Source organism: Petaurus breviceps, unplaced genomic scaffold (assembly GCF_028583685.1).
Source record: "Petaurus breviceps papuanus isolate PSGF00001 unplaced genomic scaffold, PetGlider_PUasm1.0 183, whole genome shotgun sequence".
Classification (NCBI taxonomy): domain Eukaryota; kingdom Metazoa; phylum Chordata; class Mammalia; order Diprotodontia; family Petauridae; genus Petaurus; species Petaurus breviceps.
Window position 1 is genome coordinate 23955363 of NW_027185791.1, and position 24044 is coordinate 23979406.

The 24044-nt window shown below is 33.2% G+C and overlaps 1 pseudogene; it reads left to right on the top strand.

The window, feature by feature from the left end:
• The first annotated feature begins 8203 nt into the window (after positions 1-8203).
• Positions 8204-8784, top strand: LOC138160903 (kinetochore protein Spc24 pseudogene; annotated as a pseudogene).
• The last annotated feature ends 15260 nt before the right edge of the window (positions 8785-24044 follow it).

Below are 24044 nucleotides of genomic sequence, written 5' to 3' on the forward strand. Positions count from 1 at the left end.
TCCTGTGCTACCTGGCTGCTCCAACATGGCTATTTCCATGTGCTTTTATCATCATTTAAATGTTCTGCATGACATTCTAAATAGCTTATAAACTCACTTTCTATAGCAAATATAAAATCTCTCACAAGTTAGGATTGTGTGGTCAATTTATGATGATCACACTATATCTCCCAGGTGCAAACCAGGGAAATCTGAAGAATATTTATGCCTTAGAAAGTGTTTCCCTTTGTGTGTTTAATGCTATAATTCATATTAAGAAGATAGAAATTATTTTTCCATAATTTTCCTATCATATAAATAGAAGTGACATTTTATAGGTTCTTTTAATAAATCTGAGAACTTGGAAAAATGTCCCAAACCTTTTGGAATGAAAGACATTTTTCTTAAAAGCATGCAATATCAATCATCAATTAGTTAAGAAAGGAATAGATGACTACTTAGCCTCCTGTGCATTTCAAACTCACACAAATTAATTATTTATTCATGTGTTTAGGATATAAGAACCTTTTAAAATGCATTAACAATGCATTTATTATTATGCTGTGTGTCAACCTTCTGTTTTTTTTTAATGTCATAATTATCAAAGTTCAAAAGGTAAGAAATATTTTATTAATCTTGGAATGTGTCCAATCCTTCGCTAACACAATTTACAAGTCTGACTTATTCATTTGTCCTTATTATTGGATAGAATTTTGCAGAGGAATTTGCTTTTTAATTTCAAGGTACATCTTTTATAAAATCCTATGATAATATTTCATCAGAGTGTGGCAATGGTCCTGGGTTCTCAAAGAAAAGGAGACTAAAGCATAAGCTCTTTAAGGTTTTATCTCACTGTATAAAGTTCCCAGTATGGTGCTGGATTAGATTTGCCTTCCATGAACAAACCGGGATAAGTCCTAAGATGCTAATTATCCATAGTCTGTCTACTAAGTATTTACTTTTTGGTCCTGGTAACTCATGAAATGAAGGAAAATACAAAATTCTCTTCCAGTCTTTGTGGGTCCTATGTGTAATAAAAATAATAGAATGCTGAAAAAAAGTGGTAGAATGTGCTAAGGATAATACAATTTTTAGACCATTTATAAACACATTAGCTTTTGAAATTTAAATTTTTATTAGAACATAGACAGCTTGAAAGCAGCTACTCTTTCATTTTTGTCTTTTAATCCAGTCCCCAAGGAAATGCTTTTCACAAAGTGGGAACTTGATAAATGCTTAAAAGTTGATGTATTAAAATTACAAATATAATATATTTATGCCAATAAGTAGACAATACTGGAGAAAATGTGTAATTAATCTTGATTGTATGAATAAAAACAGAAATTGAAAAGTTACAGGCAAAAAGAAGGAAAGCTTAAATATATAAGCAAAACTAAAAATTCTGGAATCTGAACATGTTTTAGAGTGACAGAACCCATTGGGAGACAGAGTGTGGCAGATTCCTATACCAGGAAAGTTCTCACATAGGTCTTGGCAAGGGGAGCATGGAGCACCTGAGGGCTGCACCAGTGTGGTCTACAGCTGAGTGAGAAGAAGCCTGAGCCAGCAGATTCATCCACCCCAAGGGCAAATTGCAGCCATCTCACCACAGGATGGAGGATGGGTCAGAGCTGGGTAAGAGAGAGTGCAAGGCCCAAAGCAGGGACAGCAGCTTCTCCTAGGGCTACCAGCCCATAGCCTGAATGTTTAAAAATCACCTACCTTAATTTCCAGGAGTCAAGATGGTGGAATAAACTCTTGATACTCCAATTCCCTCTCCCTGATCCAGAAAACCCAGAGATAAATGTCCCATGCTGAGTAAAATCCTGAATTATTGGGAACAGCCTCAGGCTTCTGATTCACTAAGGGAGGGGAAAGAGTTAGTACAAAGTCTGGAGTGAAGGGTGGGAGGTGTCCCAACAAGCCCCATCTCAGCTGACCAGCAGGAGCTCCTGAAACCAAGGGGGTGGAGCCAGGAAGCACTAACAATACAAGCCCAGGTGTGCCTTAGCACCACTAGGGCAATCTGCAGACACCAGCACTGCCTGCCTCCAGCTGCTGACCTTGCCTGAATTGTAGCCCACAGACACACAGGTGGAAACTGAAGTGGCTATACCACCACTCCCCCACAGGATATTCTGTGAACCTCAGGGTAACACAGAGGAAACACTGAGAGTACTGGCTTTAGCCTCGGTCTAGACACTCAGAGGCTACAGCACACAAAGTTAATAGCTTCAAACCTATTCAAAGCCTGAAAATTGCAGTACATCTTCACACCAGAAGCAGAAATCCACTCTAAAAATTCAGGGCAAAAGCAATCACAATGGCTGAGAAAGAATCTGTGAAATCTAGAATGACACAGTCTTACAATTGTGAGGAAGAACAACGAAATTCGGACAACAGGGACCCTATACTCACACCTGAGACCACAGAAGGAAATATAAACTGGTCTCAAGCCCAAAAATCATTCTTGGAGGAGCCCAAGAAAGATTTTAAAAACCAAATTAGAGAGGTAAAAGATAGATATAAATCTACAGTGACCAAATTTGGAGAAAAAAAAAAAAGAACTCACTGAAGAAAACAAATTCTTAAAAGTAAAATTGGTGAACTTGGACAAGAGATTCAAAATCTACTGGAGACGATACCTCCCTAAAAATGAAAACTGAACATATGGAAAAGGTGTTTCAAAAACTATCTGAGGAAAATAATTCACTGAAAATTAGAATCAAGTCAAATTAAAGTAAACGACTCTATGATGCATCAAGTCAGTCAAACAAAAAATGAAGACTGAAAAATTAGAAGAAAATGTAAAATATCTCCCTGGAGAAACAACTGACCTGGAGAACAGATCCAGGAGAGATAACTTAAGAATTAAGAATTCTTAAATTAAATTCTTAAAGAATAAAGTGCCATGGAAAGATAGACTAAAACCTAATTGGAAACTAAGTAATTCAATTCTAAAGAATGAGTGGGTCAAATAAGAAGCTATAGAAACAATCAGTAACTTCATTCAAGAGAATTACATTAATGAGACAACACACCAAAATTTGTGGGATGTAGCAAAGGCATTGCTTAGGGGAAGTTTTATATCCCTGAGTGCATACATGAATAAATTAGAGAAAATGGAGGTCAATGAATTGGGCATGCAATTGAAAAACCTAGAAAAAGAACAAATTGAAAACCCCCAATTAAATACTAAATTATAAATAATGAAAGCCAAAGGAGAGATTAACAAAATTGAAATTAAGAAAACTATTGAATTAATAAATAAAATTGAGCTGGTTTTATGAAAAAAAACACAATAAAATCTATAGACCATTAGTCCATATGATAAAAAAGAAGAAAACAAATTATGAGCATCAAAAATGAAAAGGGAGAATCTACCTCCAAGGAAGAGGAAATTAAAACAATAATTAGGAATTATTTTGGCCAATTTTATGCAAATAAATTTGACAATCTTTTTGAAATGGATGAATATGTACAAAAATATAAGTTGCCCAGATTAACTGAATAGTACTTAAATTACTTAAATATCCCCATCTCAGAAAAAAGAAACTGACAAATCCATCAGTAAACTCCTTAGGAAAAATTCTCCAAGGCTAGATGGATTTGCTAGCGAATTATTGATTCCAATTCTCTACAAACTATTTGGGAAAATTGGGGATGAAGGAGTGCAACCAACTTCTTTTTATGACACAAATATGGTACTGATACCTAAATCAGGAAGAGACAAAACAGAAAAAGTAAATTATAAACCTATTTCCCTAATGAATATAGATGCAAAATTTTTAAATAAAATATTATCAAAAATACTACAGCAACTTATCACAAGAATAATACACTTTTTTCAGGTAGGATTTATTCCAGAATGAAGGATAGTTGAATATTATGAAAAACATCAGAATAATTGATCATGTCAACAATAAAACTAGCAAAACCCTTATGATTATCTCAATAGATGCAGAAAAAGCTTTTGACTAAATACAACATTCATTGCTATTATAAACACTAGAAAGTGTAGGAATAGGTGTTTTCCTTTAAAAAAAAAATAGGTAGCATCTATTTAAATCATCAGCAAGTATCATATGTAATTGGGATATACTAGAAGCATTTCCAATAAGATAAGGGGTGAAAGAAGATGTCCACTATCACCCCTCTTATTCAATCTCTTACTAGAAATGCTAGCGGTAGCAATTAGAGAAGAAAAATAAGTTGAAGGAATCAAATTAGGCAAAGAAGAGACTAAGCTATTACTCTTTGCAGATGATATGATGATATACTTAAAGAATCCTAGAGAATAAAGTAAAAAGCTACTTGAGACAATCAATAAATTTGGCAAAGTTGCAGGATATAAAATAAATCCACATTAATCCTTAGCATTCCTATATGTTTCTAATGAAATTCAACAGCAAGATATAGAAAGAGAAATCCCATTGAAAGTTACTGTAGACATTATAAAATATTTGGGAATCTACCTTCCCAAACAAACCTGGGAACTATATGAACACAACTCTAAAACACTTTTCACACAAATAAAGTCAGATCCAACTAATTGGAAAAAAAAAACAAAACATCAATTGTTCTTCTCTGGGTGGAGCTAATATAGTAAAAAGGACAATTTTACCTAATTTAAATTATGTATTTTGTGTGATACCAAACAATCTACCAAAACATTACTTTATAGAGCTAGAAAAAATAATATCAAAATTCATTTGAAAGAACAAAAGGTCCAGAATATCAGGGGAATTAAAGAAAAGAAATGCTAGGGAAGGTAGCCTAGCCATACCAGATTTTAATATGTGTTATAAAGCAGCAGTAATAAAAAAAAAATACTTATTGCTGACTGAGGAATAGAGTAGTGGATCAATGGAATAGATTGTTTACATGAGACTCAGCAGTCAATGACTACAGTGATCTACTGATTGATAAACCCCAAAACCCCAGTTTTTGGTTTAAAAACTCAATATTTGACAAAAACTGCTGGGAAAACTGGAATATAGTATGGCAGAAACTGGGGCTAACACTATAGCAAAGTCAAGTTTAAAGTGGTGCATGATCTATGTATAAAGGCTGATACTGTAAGCAATTTGGGACAGCAAAGAATATTTTACCTGTGAGATTATTGGCAAAGGGAAGACTTTATGACCAAAGAAGAGTAAGACAGCATTACAAAATGCAAAATGGATTATCTTGATAACATTAAATTGAAAAGTTTCTGTGCAAACAAAGCCAATGTAACACAAGATTAAGAGGAAAGTGGGAATTTGAGAAAGAGTTTTACAACCACTGTCTCTGATAAAGGCCTCATTTCTAAAATAAATAGGGAATTGAATCAAATCTATATGAATCCAAGTCATTCCCCACTTGATAAATGGTCACAGAATATGAACAGGCAATTTTCAGAGGTAGAAATTAAAGATAGCTATAAGGATATGAAAAAAAATTCTCTAAATCTCTATTGATTAGAGAAATGCAAATCAAAACAATTCTGAGGTACCAGAGCTCACTGGTCAGAGTGGCTAAGATGTCAAAAAACAGGAAAATGACAAATGCAGGAGAGGATCTGGAAAAAGTGGAACACTTATGCATTGTTGGTGGAATTGTGAACTGATTCAACCTTTCTGAAAAACAATCTAGAACTATTCCCAAAGGGCTAAATATAATTGTATGCCCAGTAATGCCAGTTCTATGGTATATCCCAGAGAGATCATAGGAGTAGGAGGAAGATCCTTAAGTAGAAAAATAGTTATTGCAGCTCTTTTTGTTTTGGAAAAGAATTGAAAAATAATGAGATGCCCATCAATTGGGCAATTGATAAACAAGTTGTGGTATATGAATGTAATGGAATACTATTGTGTGATAAGAAATGAGGAGCAGGCAGAATTCATATTTACCTGTAGAGACTTATGCAAACTGATGTTGAGTGAGAAAAGCAGAATAAGGAGAAATTTGTACACAAAAAAAGACAGAACATATGTGTGATGACCAGCTTTGATAAAGACACATGATGAAAGGAGATGTCTACATTCAGAGAAAGAACTAGAAAAAAAAAAAACAGAATTTGAATGTAGACTGAAATGAACTACCTGCTATCTTTCTTTTCTTTGTTTGGTTTTGTTTCCTCTTTTCCATTTTTCATTCCACTGGTTACAATCCTTCTTTACAACATTACCTATGTCTAATGTGAAAGTATCTGTACATCCTATACTTGATTCCATGCTGCCACGTGGGGAGAGGGAGGAGAAGGGGAGGAGGAATTTGAAACTCAAAGGATTGTGGAACTAAAACTTTTAAACTAAAAGTAAACAAACATATTAATAAGGACAAAAAATTTCAAAAACTAAAAAAAACCTCAAAATTCTGGAGTCTTCTACCCCAAAAAGTGAAGGTTGACTTATGGTGGAGAGGCCTAACTTTGAGCACAAAAAGCATAAGGCATTGGTTCATTGATTGACTGACCTAAGGTATTGTTTATGAACTCCAATCCACTGAAGTCGAACACAATAATAATTATAGAATGCCAGCCCTATCAACAGAGAATATGGCTTATTCTCCCTACATCATAGTCATTGACTTCTGATTCCCCATTCCCAAGCTTACAATCAAATTCCTGAGATGTGATATAAGGGAAGAGCTAGTAAACTGAGTATATGGTATTTTGTGTAGAAGCAGCAGCAATCATATCCATTCACCCAAATATATAGAGAGAAGATTGTAGTTGTGGTGCCAGTCACTGCCTCTAGTTCCTGGAAAAAGAGAGCATTGAAATTGTGGTTATTGGTCTGAGATCCAGGCATGAAAGTATGAATGATGGAACTAGCCATCAATGGCCAAATTTTAAAGCAAACAAAGGAATTTAGGTGCATCAAGGTCAAAAACACTGAGGAGAAAATATATTCCTCTAAATGTTGACACCTTGATGCAAAACCCAATTCACACAACTCTATTAATATTTTTTTTCCTTACAGATGGTTCTTGGAGAGACAAATAAAGACATAGTATAATTGATTTTATTTGTATCAAAATGCCACAAGAAATAGTTTTGTGGGCTATTCTGCAAACTTGTATAGGTATAGTAAAGATAATTATTTTCAAAGAGACAGAAATGACTTTAATACCGAGGTGAACACAATGAAGATGGAAATAAATATGAGTGGAAACAAGAAACTCAAAGAATATGAGACTCCAAAGGCTTATAGATTTAAAACAGCAACAACAGCTCACATTAATATCTTATGAACACATCCATGATTAAGTGTCAGATGGAGCTAGTCATGGCACAATAAAATAATTATAAAAACAACATATACCAAAGAGTCAGGTTAAGGAAAAAAATCATTAATTGATGGTTCACTATGTCTTAGCCATTATAATAAGCACTGGGGACATGAGGAAAAGCAATAGAAATTTCTATTTTAAAGGAATTTTCAATATAATTGAGAAGACAACATGCAAAATAAACTCTATAAAAATAAGAAATATGCAGGAAAATTTTAGACAAATACGGAGGAAAGACATAAGCATTAAAGAGGGCCAGAAAATTTTTCTTTTCAGAAAGTGGAATAGTAACTAAGGTTTCAAGGAAGTTTCATAAACCGAAACACAGAGATAAAGAAGGAGACAATTATAGGTATGAAAGGCAGTCAGCAAAACATCTACTAGTTTTGGAGATGAATATCTTGTGTTAGGAACAGTAAGAGAGTCTCTGTTTCTAGATCATAAAGTACATAGACATAAATAGGCATAAAATAATATAAACACAGGAAGTAGTCAAGTAAACAATTGCTTTAAAAGCTAATCATAGGATTTTATATTCAATCATGGAAGGAGCCAGTGTAGAATATTGAAAAGGAATGAACATAGTCATATATGTATTTACAAATAACAGTTTGAAAACTAAGTGAATGATGGACAAGAAAGGAGAGAAAAGAGGCAGGGAGGTGATCTAGAAGACTATTACAGGTGATGGCAGTGTCAGATGATCAGCAAAGTTTTATAGGAGTAATGTTACTGTTGCCTATGTGGGAATAATTACTGAATCCTCTATGTATACTCAGAATATAGACTTATTTGAGCAAAGATTATAAACAAACAGATTTTCCAAACATTTCCAAAATAGGTCCTAATTCCCCCACTCCACCAAAAAAATACAAGGAGTCTATGACTCTTTGAGTTTGGACAGGCGTGGAGCTGGCAGGTTTCTTTCCATTTTTTCTACCTGAGAATGGTGGTGTTTTGGGCCATGGAGGAGATGAGCCATGGCCTGTTTGGTCTGCTGAACCCCAACAAAGTTGGGGCACAGGGGCAGGGGCTCCTGGGGTGGCAGGGACAGATGATTGAGTGGGTACTGCACATGACGAAGGGCACTCATAGGCTCCTTTAAGAGATCCTTGCTATGGAGGAAGATGTGGCACAGAAACTGATTGATGGGAAAGAAACAGCACATGTTGTATCCAAGTGGCAGAGATCTGAGTCTGGCCTTAAGAAACCAGCAAGAAGGATGCCAGTCTAAAGCGTGATCTCCATCTATTGACCAAAGAGCAGAAAGAACTCAAGGAAATGAAACAAGACCTCACAAAGACATAAGGAGAAGTGGATGAATACGTAACTGCTGTGATCCCTTCAGTTCTATATGTTTCTCAACTTTATCATCGAGTCAGTAAAGCAGTGGGATTGTGAATGTGAACTAAGTGTGATCAAAGGCATTCATCATAGTCCCAATATTGTACAGGTTTTGACAGCACCCATCACTCTAAGAAGCTTATCAGTGACTTTCTTTGGAACTTGATGGACACACAGTCGTGACCAATCTATTGACCTCATTGGTGTGTATTTTGAGGGTAGGGATGTGAAGTGGAGGGGTGCTGTTTTATGGTGGGTAATCTTAGGGAAGTTCATTTATGTAGATGCTATGGCATTGGGTGCATATGTAATTTGATATTGATATTACTTCTTTGTCTTTGGTACCTTTTAGCAAAATATAATTTCCCTGCTTATCTCTTTTAATTTAATCTATTTTTGCTTTTGTTTTGTCTGAAAAAGACAAAAACCAAAACAAACAAAAGCAAAGAAAATGGGGCAGCTAGATGGTGTAGTGAATAGAGCACCAGCCCTGGAGTCAGGAAAACCTGAGTTCAAATACACCCTCAGACACTTAACACTTACTAGCTGTGTGAACTTGGGCAAGTCACTTAACCTTAATTACCTTTCCTCCAACCCCCCCCCCAAAAAAAAAAAAAAACTAGAAGAAATTATCATGGGAAGATAAGATCATATGAAATTTTAATTATAGTGATTCAACCTAATTAAAGAAGCAATTAGTAATCTTCAAATGATAACTCTATAAAATACTGGATAACAAAATTGATTTTCTTCATTTATAAATAAAATCAATTGCTAGAAATAGACCAGAATAGACTAGAAACTATTTCCATACCAAACAATTTTGGTGCTGGTAGAGAGAAATGTAAGCCAAGGTTAACTTTGGCTTAGACCAAAATTTAACACATTTAAAGATTAGGTAAGGGGGTGGTGCAAGTTTATGAGCAACATCACTTAATAAAATAGCAGGAGTCACTGGAGTAGATTATAAGTTTAGAGTAGACTTAGTGAGTAATGAAGTAATTAAGACAGATCATCCAGAGTACATTTAAAATTGAAAATAGAACAATGAACATATGAAAACATAGAAAAATCTCTAAAGACTTCTGTTACAAATGTAATTCTCCATCAATGCTATTGGAGTAACTGCTTTCAAACTCTTAGCATGACAATCTCTGTTATACTGTATAAGAAAATAGAAATGATGCTAAGGAAAAAAAATGATGGTATGAGGAGCTGGACTAGAATATATTTAAACAGAGGAAGTCTATTATTGTGGCAAAAAATTTTTGAAGTTGCCAAAAAATAGATTCTAATTTTAGGTGAAAGAGAAGAGACTAAAATATGAAATCCCAACATTATTACTAAAAATATTCACCAAGAAAACATTAAGCTCTTACCTTTATTTCTACTTTCCTATGTCTACCAAATTTTTATGAGAATAATATGTATTTTTATTAAAGACATCCTTGATAATTACATGAAAATGGAACATTTCTAAATGATATGCTATGGCAGACCACATTTTTTTTTGCCATCACACAATCTTCATAAAAGTGCAGAGAATGAAACATACCATCATGTTTATTGTTTATCAAATATGAAAAAAATGTAAAACAAAGATCCCCTTTCAAAGGTTTTCCTGCAAAATATTTTCCCCATACATAAACAAAAATCATACAAGTACTTTGAAAGAGGGAAAAATCAAGATGATAGAGTTCTAGACAAAAGTCTGGTGGTTTTGTGTCTACAATCTCCCCAACAGTTTGAGTAAATGTACTAGAATGAATCCTGATGGAAAAATTTGGGGAAAGAAATAAGGTGAATTTATTATTTTTGTTTATTTTATTGTATGCCTTATAAAAGAGGATAGAAAGAAAATTCCATTTAAAGTCACAAAAGACATAAAATATTTGGAAATATACATTCCATATGGACAAAATTCCAAAACACTTATCACACAAATAACATCAGATGTAAATAATTGGAATAATATCAGTTGCTCATCAGTAGACTGGGCTAATATAATTTTTAAAAATGTCAATTCTACCTAAATTAATATACTTATTCAGTGCCATAAGAATCAAATTACCAAAAAAAAAAAAAAACATTTTATAGAACAAGAAAAAATAACAACAAAATTTATTAGGAAGAACAAAAATTCCAGCCTACCAAGGGAATTAATGAAAAGAAATGAAAAGAAGGTGGCCTTGCCCCACCAGATCCAAAGCTCTATTATAAAGCAGCAATGATAAAAACTAATGTGTACTGGCTAAGAAACAGAGTGGTGGATCATTGGATAGGTTATGTACACAAGACACAATAGTCAATGACAACAGTAATCTACTGTTTGATAAGCCCAAAGACTCCAGTTTCTTGGATAGGAATTCACTATTTAACAAAAAAATTCTTGGAAAAGTAGAAAACAGCATGGCAGAAACTAGACATAGACCAACACCTTATACCATAAAGTAAGTTAAAGTCAAAATGGGTATTTTTATAGACATACATGTTGACACTATAAGCAAACTGGGAGAGCAATGGATAGTTTACCAGTCAGATTTATGGAGAAGGGAAGAATTTATGATGACACAAGAAATAAAGAACATCATGAAATACAAAATGGATGATTTTTATTACTTTAAATCGAAAAACAAAGCAAATGCAACTAATATTTGAAGGGAAGCAGAAAGTTGGGAAAAAATTTCAACAGTCAGTGTCTTTGAAAAAGGCCTCATTCATAAAATATATAGATAAGTGAGACACATTTATAAGAATACAATTAATTTCCCAATTGATAAATGGTCAGGGGTTATCAACAGGCAGTTTTGAGATGAAGAAATTTATAGTCATATGAGAAAATGCTCTAAATCACCACTGATTACAGAAATATAATCAAAACAACTATTAGGTACCATAGAATAACATGACAAAATAGGAAAATGATAAATGTTACAGAATATGTTGGGAAATTGCAACAGTGATGCATTGTTGTTGGAGTTGTAACCTGATCCAATCAATCTGGAGAGCAATTTGAAATTTATATCCAAGGGACTATAAAATGGGTATACCCTTTGGCCATGCAAAAGCACTTCTGGGTCTGTATGGGATTATAAAAATAAGAAAAGGACCCCCATGTGCAAAAATATTCATACCAGCCCTTTCTGAGATGGCCAAGAATTTAAAATTGAGGGAATTCCCATCAATTGGGAAATGGGGGGACACGATGTGGTAATGAATGTAATGCAATACTATTCTTCCATAAGGAAAAATGAGTAGGTGGACTTCAGGAAAACCTGGAAAGAACTATAGGAACTGATGCTGACTGAAGCGAGCAGAATTAGGGGAACCCTGTACACAGTAACAACCACCCTTTGTGATAATTAACTTTGTTACATTAAACTCTTCTCAACAAGGCAAAGATCATAGACATCTTTAAAAAAAACTCATGGTGGAAAATATTATCCACATCTAGAGAAACAACTTTGTACTCTGAATGCAGATGATATCATACTATTTGCTTTCTTTTTTGTTATTGTTGCGATTTAGTTTTTGTTTGTTTCTTCTTTCTCATAGTTTCCACCATTGGTTCTAATTCTTATTTACAATATTACTAATGTCAAAATACATTTAATATGAATGTATATCTAGAGAGATTGCATCAGATGGCACACCATCTTGGGGAAGGGAAGAAAATTTAAAATTCAAATCTTAAAGTGAATGTTGAAAACTAAAAATAATTAAACATTTTTCTTTTTTCTTCACTGAATTTTTGCATCTCTTTTTTCTCTTTTCCAATTTTGCCTTTTCAGGTATTCTTCTCCTCATTGGCTTTTTGTACCCCTTTAACCATGTGGCCTACTCTGTTTTTAAGTTGTTATTTTCTTCAGTATTGTGTGTGTGTGTGTGATTTACCAAGCTTTTGACTCTTTCCCCCTCATTATTTCCTTGTATCACTCTTGTTTCTACTGTTCTTACTTGATTTTCAAAATCAATTTTTGTCTTATGTTTTAGAAAGGAAATAAAAAGCTATGGAAAGGGCTATACCTATTTTGCTTAAATATACATTACTTTTAAAATCGCTAAACTTTTACCTCAAACAAAAGTACATTAAAAAAAATTAGTATTCTTGTGTTGCAGAGCCAAGATGGTGGAGTAAAATCAGGAACTTACTTAAGCTCCCACACCAACCATCTCCAATACCTGTGAAAAATGACACTAAAACAATTTTAGAGCTACAGAATCCATCTTACCCTACTAGCAAGTTATGGGAGGGATGGGAAAGGATATAAGAGAGAACAGATTGGGGCATTAGGTATTCAGTAGCCTCATTCTTTTTTGGGGTGGGGGTAGGGGAAAGATCGGGAGAAAAATTTGCAACTGAAAATCTTGTGGAAATGAATGTTGAAAACAAAATTAATAAATAAATTGGAATATTTTAAAATTAGTATTCTTTCAGTTATACTACAAGATTAAAAGCAATAAAATACCAATTTCTGAAGAAGTGAAATTAGAAATCATCCAAAAGAATCAGGAATATTATGAAAGAACTGACTGTAGTCTATCATGTAGTCTAAAGGCTGTCATGAAGGAAGAAACTTGTCATAGGGTGAATATAAGGTATAGACAATGCATGTGTCCATGCTATATTAAAATTTTACAATAAGAACTCTAGCATGTTGGTTTTATCTGATACACAAAAATCATAATAGATGAGAAAGCACAGTTGGATTGTTCTCTGTAACATGAGAGAGTATGTGGTATCACTAATCCATTGAAATACTGATATTTTAAAGAATTTCAGTGTGCATAGATGTTGCTTCCTTAACATTTTAGATCCCTGAGGTCAAGAACTGGCTCACTATTCTTCTGAATCTCTCACAACACCAAGGATTTAGTGTGCATTCACTTAACAAATACTCAATTTTGAATGTTCAAACTATTGGGAACATGGAATGATTCTTAGCAATTCAGCACAATTTTACAAGAGACATCTAGATGTCATAGAGGACAAAGCATCAGCTATCGAATCAGAAGGACCTAATTTTCAAAACCTGTTTCAGACACTTAACTGTGTGACCCTTGGAAAGTAACTAATCCTCATATACCACAGTTTCCTTATTTGTAAAATGGGGAAAATTATACCTTCTAGCTCCTAAAATTTTGTAAGCATAAAACAAGTCAATAATTTCTTTTTTTTTTGGCTAAGCAGGTTGAAAAATTAAGGCACTATATAAATGCTTATTATTGCTATTATATATATACATATATAATATATCTATTATGGAATATTATATGTATTTGGGGAATTTTTTTCTCAATGATGCAATGACAAAAACTTCAGAAAAAGCTTTTTAAAAATATTCTTAGTAACTTCATAATATTTTCACATATGTTCTAAAATTCTAATTTCTCAAAAAAAATTAAATAAAAAACACCATGAAATCGATAGTCTTTTATTCATTAGCATTACATGAAACTTCTGCCACTATAAATCTGCATGGTTTCCTGGAATCAATTCCCATTGAGAAGAAACATCAAGGGAGGGGAAAAATAATATGAACTCATCTTCTGTTTTCAATCCACATCATTTTATTTTCAAAAGCTACAAAAGCCTCATTTGCAATTTTCAACATCTTTCCCAAAGGCCAAAATGCACCAAAGTTTCAGAATCATAGGTGGTTTATTTCTTCCAGTCTGATGATCCCTACTAAATATATTTTCAGCCAGGGCAACAGTTTCTCTGAAAAAATATATTGCAACTTGAGTAAGTGAAAGAGTCTTTTGTAGTTGGTTGTGCATTCTGATTTTCCAATCACCTATTTCAAAAAGAGTTCTAAATGATAAGCATCCAGAGCACCTTAGATTAAACAAGAACAAATCCCAAAGTCAAATAATACATTGATATAGTTCAAAATACTTGGATAATTTTCTGCTTATTGTTTATTATTTCTACACACTTTCTATCTTCAATTGTTTTTGTCAAATGTCAATAGAAATACCTTGAGGCCATTTTAACCATTAAAAGTAAGATATAGATCCTCTTTCCCTTTATTTACTTTGTTACCTTCATAATTTTTGGAAATTTTTATCAGTGAAGAAATTTTCTTCTCTGACAAAGAGAATAGAAACCCCATCTAACTTAAGAAATGGTCTTCTAGAATTGTTTATAACCTTTTCTTTATTTGTTTGAAGAAAATGAGAAGAAAATAATCATGTTAAAATACTGTCAATCAATAAGCATTTATTAAATCCCTGCTATGTCAGGCATTGTGCTAAGAGATAGGGATACAAAGAAATACCGTCCCTGTCCTCAAAGAACTGACAATTCAAAAGGGGTCTTACTGGATCTTTTGTATATGATTGTAGAATTTACTAGGACCAAATTCAACTTTTGTTTAAAGTTGGATGTTGTCTAACTAAACCCTTATATGTAGATGCTTAATATACGTTCTTGATTGATGGTAGTATATACATTGTTGAGTTTTGATAATTTATACTCAAATGTATTCTCTGTATTTCAACTTATAGCTGTGTGACTCTTGCGAAATCATTTAACCTTTTGTGACTAAAACAATTTGCCAAGAGTTATGTAGTCACTAGTCATAGACTGGTTGATAACCACTTGATATCAAACTATCTCTTGTCAGTGTTTGTAGCAGAATAGCATTGCCAATCATCTCATCTGAAATGAGAATATCATCTCCATCTTAAAAGAAAATTCACTTAAGAATATAAAGTTTTGGGGGACTATTAATTGGTTAGTGATTTCATATATTTGAATACATTAATAGATGATTTATTTTCTTCCACACAGGTAAATGGAAGAGAAATAAATGCACACAGAGATGCACTTTATGTTTCACTTGTCAATAATTTCATTACCTTGTAGTTATGTCACATCATGACTCCAGGACCACAACTTTAGGAAAAGTCTCAGTCATGCTACACTTCATTCCTGATTCTCTAGCAATCTCCTCCAAAGCCTTCTTAACCCCTTTTCTTCTCCTATCACCCAACTACTCATTTCAAGAAATATGGACAGTAATCAAATCTACTCTATCATTCTTCCTGTACTTTTGTCATCTTTTTTTCTGCAAAACTTAGAACCTCGTTTATTATCACTGTAACTTTTTAGACCAAGCACCCCTTTAACCATCACGCTCCTTTGCTTTTGGTCTCTCTAATTAGGATATAAGCTCAATAAAACTGTCTTTGCTTTATTGGTTTTGCATCTTCAATAAGTAGGAGAAGAAAAAGGAGGAGAAGAAGAGAGAGAGGAGGAGGAGAAGGGGAAAGAAAAGGATGAGAAGTTGCTCATTTCTCTTTATAATTTATTGCATTGCTAACAGAATATTGTAGAATATGGAAGTGGAATAGATTATAAAGATCATCATTTTTAAAATCAATCAACAAGAATGTATTAAGCAACCACTATACCAGATCCTCTGTCATAAGCCCTGGAGAGTTAAAGATAGAAGTAAAGCAAGCCCTTACCTCTGAGAGTTTTGTGTATTGAGGAAGGTTAGAGGGACATGTGTAAGTATTGAAAAAGAATGCAAGTTGACAAGAGAACACTAATAGTTGTAGGAGGGATTTGAATGTTATTATTTAGAAGTTGACACTTAAACTGTCTTGAAGGACTCTGGCTATTCTAACAGGGGAAGGAAAGGAGTAATTTTATTCCAGACATAGTAGACATCATGTGCAAAGTTTTAAAGATGGGAATTGGAGTTTAATTTTAAAGGAACATTAAGAGGGCCGCTTTAATTACATTGTAGCAAACATACAAGTGAGAACTGTGCATTAAGCCTCAAATGATAATTGGGGAGTAGTTTGTTAAAGATTTTAAATTATGTACAGTTTTATCTGATCCCATAGTAAATAAGAAGCCATTGGAATCTGTTGAAGAAGGCAATGACGTGGTCAGATGTGTACATTAGAATAACCATGCTGCTTTTGAGATCCAAGATGGCAGGGCAAACAATAAGTTTCTCTCACACTGTCTTATAGACTTTAAAAAAAACACAGAGAACATTGGCCCAGGGAAAATCCTAGAATAGTGGAGCAACAGAAAGATGGGGCTCAGCAGTCTTTTAGGTCAGGAGGCTACGGAGATTAATGAGAAGGGTGCATCTGGAAGGGGACCAGTACAGGATGGGAGGTGTCCAAAGAAACCAAAAGCAAGCCCTACCTCAGCAGACCAGAAGGAAATCCAGAGCCCCAGGGTGAAAGAGAAGGCAAGCACCAACACCATGCACAAACCTGCTGCTACCACCAGCTCCAGATCAGCACCAGGTAAACTGCTAGACGACAACAACATCCATTTGCTAGCACCTGAGGCCCCAGCACAGAAAGTAGGTAACCAGGTCCTCCCTAGACCCCAGTTAAAAATAAAAAAAGTTTGGGACAGTGCCCCCTTGGAACTAGAAGCAGATATCAAATTAAAAGTCAGAAGAAAAGGTAAACAACATGAGCAATAAGAATCAAAGACAAACAATGACCATAGAGCAATATCTTGGTGACAGGGAAGATCAAAACACAAATTCTGGACAGAACAACAATTTATTAAATGCCTGCTATAAGTCAGGTACTGTGTAAGAGAGGAGAAACAAAAAAGACAGTCCCTGTGCTGCAGAAATGTACAATTTAATAGGGGCCATAGTGGATCTTTTTACATGATTGGAGACTTTAATATGGTCAAATTTCACTTTTATTTAAAGTTGAGTGTTGTCCAACTAAACCCTTATATGTTTTTGGTATGCCACTGCTGAATTTCAAGACAAGGTAGGTATCCAACTTAAATGAGGGAGTGTTATGTACAGCTGGATACAGCATAGATTAATATTCAAAGACCATGGGTTCAATATACTCAGAATTGAAATCTCAAAGGGGATTATGAACTACTCTCGAGTCTAAAAATTCCTGTAATAGCTCAATAAGTATTTTAAAAGTTAAATAAGAGGAGTAGAAGAAAAATTGATGAATACATTTAAAAATACAATTGACAAAATGGGAATCTATACTTCTAAAAAGTAGAATTGGCAAAATGCAAAAAAAGGTACAAAAGTTAACTGAAGAAAGCAATTCATTAAAAATTAGAATTAGGCAAGTGAAAGCTGAAGACTCTATGAGGCATCAAGAATCAGTCAAGCAGAATAAAAAAATGAAAAAAAATAGAAGAAAACATAAGATACCTCATTGGAAAAGCAATTGATCTATAATATAGATCTGGGAGAGATAATTATGGATGCTGCTATGTTTGAGAACCAGGAAGAAAAAAAAAAAAGGCTGAGCAGTATCTTTCAAGCAATCATCAAGGAAAACTGCTAATGTCGCAGAAGCAGAGGATAAAATAATTATTTAAAGAATCCAATAATCACCTCCTGACAGAGATCACAAATTGAAAACACCAGTGAATATTATAGTGAAAATTCCAGAATCATCACATCAAGGAAAAAAAAAATATTGCAAACAGCCAGAAAGAAACAAGTCATATATCACGGAACTACAATCAGGATTATGCAGGACCTTGCAACTTTGACATTAAAAGATAAGAGGGCTTGGAATGTGATATCCTATAAGTCAAAGTAGCTTGGATTACAGTCAAGGATCAACTACCCAGTGAAATTTAGCATAAACTTTCAGGAAGGAGATGGGTTTTCACTGAAATATGGGGATTCCAGATTTCCCTAATGAAAAGACCAGAGCTCAACTGAAAGTTTAGTTCTTCAAATGCATAACTCAAGATAGGCATAAAAAGAGAAACAGGAAAGGGAAACACAGACAGACACACAACACACACATTATTCAATAAAAACAAAATGTTTATTACCTACATGGAAAGATTATACAACTCTTGAAAACTATATATTTATTACATCATATACAAGGGAAACATAGACAGAGAGGATGTGTTTAAGTTGATTTTAGGTTGATGATAAAAAAAAACAACTAATTAACCATGGAGGGGGTGGAATTTGTAATGGGAGAAAAGAAGCAGGCAGAAAAGGGTAAATCACGTAACATGAAAAGGCATAAAGACATATTACAGTAGAAGTAAAGAAGGGAGGAAGATGAGCATTGTTTGAAATTGCCTTTCAGCAGATTTAGCTCAAGGAGGGAATAACATTCTCAGTGAGGTATCGAAATCTAACCTGACCTATAGGCAGTTGGAGGAGAAAAGAGAAAGAAAAGGGAGGGGGTGGATATAAGGCAGGGATGAAATAGGCAAAATGGAAAGAAAAAGAGATGAAGGTTGATAGAGAGGGTATGGCAGATTGAGGGATATGGTGGTCAAAAGCACAACTCTAGTGAAAAGGGAAAGGGAGAAGGGAAGAAGAAACGTATTAATGGGGTCAAGGATAGGATGGAGAGAAAGAGAAAGATAGTAATCATAACTATAAATGTGAGTGGGAAGAACTCCCCCATAAAAGAGAAGCTTAGTAAGCAGAATGGATTAAAATAATAGTCATATAAAATATTTTTTGAAAGAAACACATTCGACAAAAAGGGATAGACACAGGGTAAAGGGAAAAGAGTGGAGGAGAATATATTAGGTCTCAACTAATGAAAAAAAAAATAGGGGTAGCAATCCTAATTTCAAAGATAGAAAAAGGAAAAAAAATAGATCTAATCAAAAGAGATAAAGAAGGAAACTATATCTGGCTGAAGGGCACTATTGGCAATGAAGTAATCTCATTACTAAACACATATACACCAAGTGTTATAGTATTCAAGCTCTTAGAAGAGAAATTAAGGGAATTAATAGGAAGAAACTGACAGCAAACTATATTAGTGAAGTACCTCAACTTCCCCCTCTCTGAGCTAGATAAATCTTACACAAAATAAACAAGAAAGAAGTTAAAGAGTTGAATAGAATTATGGAAAATTTATACATGGTACACCTTTGGAGAAATTTGAACTGGGATAGAAAGGATTGTACATTTTTTCTTCGAAGTACATGGCACCTGAGCAAATATTGACCATGTATTAGGGCATAAAAGCTCACAGTTTAATTTAATATAGGAATATTAAATGTATCTTTTCCAGAGTATGATGCAATAAAACTTAATAAAGGGCCATTAAAAGATAGACAAAAAATCAATTGGAAATTAAATAATCTAACCCAAAATTATGAATGAGTCGAACAAGAAATCATGGAAACAATCAATAACTTCATATAAGACAATGACTATAATGAGACAACATAACCAAGACTTATGGGATACCTCAAACGCATTTAATAGGGAAAGTTTTATATTTATAGATGCTTACATAAACAAAGTAGAGAAAGAGGAGATTAATAAGTTGGGCATTCAACTAAAAAAAGTGTAAAAAGAATAAATTAAAAATCACCAATTAAATTCCAAATTTGAAATACTGAAAACCAAAAGAGAGTTTAATAAAATTGAAATTAAGAAAATGGTTGAACTAATAAATAAAATTAAGGACTGATTTTTTGTGAAAATCAATAAAATAAAATTTCAAAAAATCTTGACTAAATCATTTTTTTTAAAAAGAAGAAAACTAAACCACCAGTATAAAAAAAAATTACAAGGCTCAATTCACTACCAATGAATTAGAGCAATAATTAGGAACTATTTTGACAAACTGTATGCACACAAATTTGACAATCAGTGAAATGGATAAATATTTATAAAAAATATAAATTGCCCAGATTAATAGAAGAGGAAGTAAGATACTTAAATATCCATATATCAGAAAAAGAAATTGAAAAGGCAATAAATGAGCTCCCTAGGAAAAATATCTCCAAGGCCAGATGGATTTACAAAAGATTTCTATCAATTTTTTAAAGAACAATCAATTCCATTACTATATAGATTATTTGAGAAAATTGGTGGAGACCTCTCAAATTATTTTTATGATACAAATATGGTACAGATAACTAAACCAAGAAGAACCAAAACAGAGAAAGAAAATTATAGATCAATTTCCCTATTAAATATAAATGCAAAATATTTAAATAAAATATCAGGAAAAATTACAGCAACTTATCACAAGAATAATACTCTATGATCAAGTTAGATTCATTCCAACAAATAAGTACTGGTTCAATATTAAGAAAATTATCCCCATAATTGTTTATATCAACAACAAAACTAACTGAAAGCATATGATTATATTAAGAGATGAAAAAAAAAGCTTTTGATAAAATACAGCACCCATTCCTATTAAAAATACTAGAGAACAAAGGATTAAATGGAGTCTTCCCTAATTTCATAATTAGCATCTACCTAAAATCATCACCAAATTCCGCATGTAATGGGGTAAGCTAGGAGCAGTTCTACTAAGTTCAGTGATGAAACCAGGTTGTCCATTATCAACACTGTTATTCAAAATGGTAAAAGAAATGTTAGCTTAAGCAATAAGAGAAGAAAAATAAATTGAATGAATTAAAATAGGCAAAATAATACTATCAATTTTTGCAGATGATAATATGATATATTTAGAGTATACTGTACAAATCTACTTGAAATAATAAATAACTTTAGCAATGTTGTTGGATATAAAATGAATCCATATAACTAAACCCATATAAAGCCCTTTCTCTATATGACTAACAAATTACATTTGCAGTTGCTATAAATATTATAATATATTTGGCGGTCTACCTGCCAAAACAAACCTGGAATAGAATTACAAAACACTTTTCACACAAATAAATTCAGATCTAAAAAATTGGGGGGAAAAATAAGTTGCTCCTGGGTAGGCCAAGCTGATATGAACAAAAATGACAATCCTACATAAATTAATTTACTTATTCAGCACCATGACAACCAAACTACCAAAAATATTTTTATAAAGCTAGAAAAAACAAAAACACATTTCATCTGGAGGAACAAAAGGTCCAGAATATCAAGGGAATTAATGAAAAGAAATGCTGGTGAAGGTGGTTTAGCCATTCCAGCTCTTAAATTGTATTATAAAGCAGCAATCTTTAAAAGTAATTGTCACTGACTAAGAAACAGAGCGGTGGATCAGTGGAATAGGTTAGATACACAAGGCAGATGACTGTAGTAATTTACAGTTTGATAAACCAAAAGATTCTATCTTCTGGGATAATAATTAATAATCTGACAAAAACTTCGGAGTAAACTAGAAAATAATGTGGCATAAATTGGGCATAGACCAATATCTTACACTATATATCAAAATAAAGTTAAAATGGGTACATTATATATAAAATCTGATACTATAAGTAAAGGGGAAGAGCAAGGAATAGTTGACCCTTCAGTTTTATGGAGAATGGCATAATTTATGGCCAAACCAGATGTAGAGAAGATTATGAAATGCAAAATTAATCATTTTGATCACATTAAATTAAAAAGGGTTTGTACAAACAAAACCAATGCAACCAAGATTAGGAAGGAAGCTGAAAACTTGGAAAGAATTTTACAACTATTGTCTCTGATAAAGGCCTCATTTCTAAAATAAATAGAGAGCTGAGTCAAATTAACAAGAATAAAAATCATTGCCCAATTGATAAAGGGTCAAAGGATATGAACAGAGTTTGTAGAGGAAGAAATTAAAGTTATCTATAGTCATATAAAAATGCTCTAAATCATTATTGATTAGATAAATACAAATCAAAGCAACTCTTATTCACCACATCTCACCTGTCAAATTGGTTAACATGACAAAAGAGACAAACATGATAAATGCTGGAGAAGATATGGGGAAATTCGAACACTAATTCATTGTTGGTAGAGGTGTGAAGTGATCCAATCACTTTGGAAAGGAGTTTGAAACTATCCCCAAAGGGCTACTAAGTTGTGCATGCCCTTTAACCCTGCAATACTACTTCTAGGCCTATATCCCAAAGACATCATACAAATGGGAAAAGAACCCACATACATAAAAATATTTATAAGAACTTTTTTTGTGGTGACCAAGAATTGGGAATTGAGGGGTTATTCATCAGTTGGGGCATGACTGATGAAGTTGTGGTATATGAATATAATGGAATACTATTGTGCTATAAGAAATGATGGGCAGCTCAACTTTAGAAAAACCTGGAGAAACTTTATTAACTGACTGTGAGTGAGGGGAGCATAAGGAGGACAACAATGTACACAGTTACAACCACATCATGCAATGACTGACTTGAATAGATTTGGCTCTTCGCAGAAAAGCAAGAGTTGAAGACAACTGCAGAGAGCTAATGTTGGAAAATGCTGTCCACATCTAGAGAAAGAATTATGGAGTGGGAATGCAGGTGGAAATATACTATTTGCTCTCACTCTTTTGTAACGTTTTGTTTCTTCTTTCTCTAGTTTCTTTCCATTGGTTATAATTCTTATTTACAGCATTACTAATGTGAAAATTTGTTTAATATGAATGTATATACATAGCCTACATCAGATTGCATGCTGTCTTCAGGAGGGGGAGAAAATTTAAAATTCAAAAGCTTGTGGAACTCAATGTTGCAAATAAAATAAATAAATAAATAAAATTTTAAATAAATAAAAAATAAACTAAAAATAAATAAATAAATTTTTTTTAAAAAAAAAGAATGATCACTGACAGTTGAATAGAGGGTGAAATGAAGTAAGAATACATGTAAAGGAGGGAAGATAATCATGAAATTCTTGCAGTAATCTGGGCAAATATGATACACAGAGGTGAAAGTATTTGCCCAAGGTCATCAAGTAAGCTTTTATCAAAGAATAGATTAGAATTCAATTCATGTCCTTCCCACCCTACTATTCTATTATCAAGTTAGAACTGTATTTGTGTAGGTTTATAGTTCTAGGCTTCTTTACACTTACCTCCATATCTTTTATTATTTTTTCCACTACTTAAATTATGAATATTGGAACAGAAAAATGTGGCCTTCTGGCCAGCAATATGGTAAACTCTAATTACCTATTCACAGCTGCTGAGACTAGAAGAAAAGGCTGACAATCACCAAGGGAGAGGTTCATTGAAGTATATTTTAGCATTGAAGCCTAGAATGTCTTTCCATTCATTAACAGTGACCCGTTAATATTAAGCAAGAAAAAATGCAAAACTAAAAGTTTTATTCATATTATTTAAAGCTATTTAAAGTGACAAATGGGTGAATGAAATTTCCCCTTATGATTTTTTTTCTCTCATCTATAGGGACTACACATAGTAGTAACTGTAACAGGATCTAACTTTGTTTAATGAATTCATCTCTTCTATTAATATCATTAGACCACGAATATTTACCTCCCTTGTGCTAAAAACAGATGGTAGCTTTATGCTTAAATGTCCATCAAAGAAAAGGAATTTTCATAAATTATCAACTCAGCACAATGAGTATCATTCATTTAATTTCCAATTCCCAGCTATAGCTCTAAACAACAAACATCAACAGATAATCAGGGAAAGCAAAGGCAAAACAAGCACAACAGCAACAGAAAGAATGTTTTTGAGAATGAAGTAAGAAAAGATGTAATTCCTGACCTAAAAATACA